Source organism: Pseudorca crassidens, chromosome X (assembly GCF_039906515.1).
Source record: "Pseudorca crassidens isolate mPseCra1 chromosome X, mPseCra1.hap1, whole genome shotgun sequence".
NCBI lineage: Eukaryota > Metazoa > Chordata > Mammalia > Artiodactyla > Delphinidae > Pseudorca > Pseudorca crassidens.
In genome coordinates, this window is record NC_090317.1 from 46,109,198 (window position 1) to 46,110,964 (window position 1,767).

The following is a 1,767-nucleotide window of genomic DNA, read 5'->3' on the forward strand; positions in this document are numbered from 1 at the left end:
ATACATATCGATAATTACCTTAAATGTAAATGGACTAAATGCTCCCACCAAAAGACACAAATTGGCTGAATGGATACAAAAACAAGACCCATATATATGCTGTCTACAAGACATCCACTGCAGACCTAGAGACACATACAGACTGAAAGTAAGGGGAAGGAAAAGATATTCCATGCAAATGGAAACCAAAGGAAATCTGGAATAGCAATTCTAATATCAGGCAAAATAGACATTAAAATAAAGACTATTAGAAGAGACAAAGAAGGACACTACATAATGATCAAGGGATCGATTCAAGAAGAAGATATAACAATTGTAAATATTTATGCAACCAACATAAGAGTACTTCAATACACAAGGCAAATACTAACAGCCATAAAAGGGGAAATCGACAGTAACACAATCATAGTATGGGACTTTAACACCCTACTTTCACCAATGGACAGATTATCCAAAATGAAAATAAATAAGGAAATACAAGCTTTAAATGATACATTAAACAAGATGGACTTAATTGATATTTATAGGACATTCCATCCAAAAACAACAGAGTACACTTTTTTCTCAAGTGCCCATGGAATATTCTCCAGGATAGATCATAACTTGGGTCACAGATCAAGCTTGGTAAATTTAAGAAAGTTAAAATTGTATCAAGTATCTTTTCTGACCACAACACTATGAGACTAGATATCAATTACAGGAAAAGATATGTAAAAAATACAAACACATGGAAGCTAAACAATACACTACTTAATAACGGAGTGATCACTGCTGAAATCAAAGAGGAAATTAAAAAAATACCTAGAAACAAATGACAATGGAGACATGACGACCAAAAACCTATGGGATGCAGCAAATGCAGTTCTAAGAGGGAAGTCTATAGCAATACAATCCTACCTTAAGAAACAAGAAACATCTCGAATAAACAACCTAAACTTGCACCTAAAGCAATTAGAGAAAGAAGAACAAAAATTCCCATAGTTAGCAGAAGGAAAGAAATCATATAAATCAGATCAGAAATAAATGAAAAAGAAATGAAGGAAACGGTAGCAAAAATCAATAAAACTAAAAGTTAGTTCTTTGAGAAGATAAAATTGATAAAGCACTAGCCAGACTCATCAAGGAAAGAAGGGAGAAGAATCAAATCAATAGAATTAGAAATGAAAAAGGAAAAATAACAACTGACACTGCAGAAATACAAAAGATCATGAGAGATTACTACAAGCAACTCTATACCAATTAAATGGACAACCTGGAAGAAATGGACAAATTCTTAGAAATGCACAACCTGCCAAGACTGAATCAGGAAGAAATAGAAAATATGAACAGACCAATCACAAGCACTGAAATTGAAACTGTGATTAAAAATCTTCCAACAAACAAAAGCCCAGGACCAGATGGCTTCACAGGCAAATTCTATCAAACATTCAGAGAAGAGCTAACACCTATGCTTCTCAAACTCTTTCAAAATATAGCAGAGGGAGGAACACTCCCAAACTCATTCTACGAGGCCACCATCACCTTGATACCAAAACCAGACAAGTATGTCAGAAGGAAAGAAACCTACAGGCCAATATCACTGATGAACATAGATGCAAAAATCCTCAACAAAATACTAGCAAACAGAATCCAACAGTAAATTAAAAGGATCATACACCATCATCAAGTGGGGTTTAATCCAGGAATGCAAGATTCTTCAATATATGGAAATCAATCAATGTGATAAACCATATTAACAAATTGAAGGAGAAAAACCATATGTTCCTC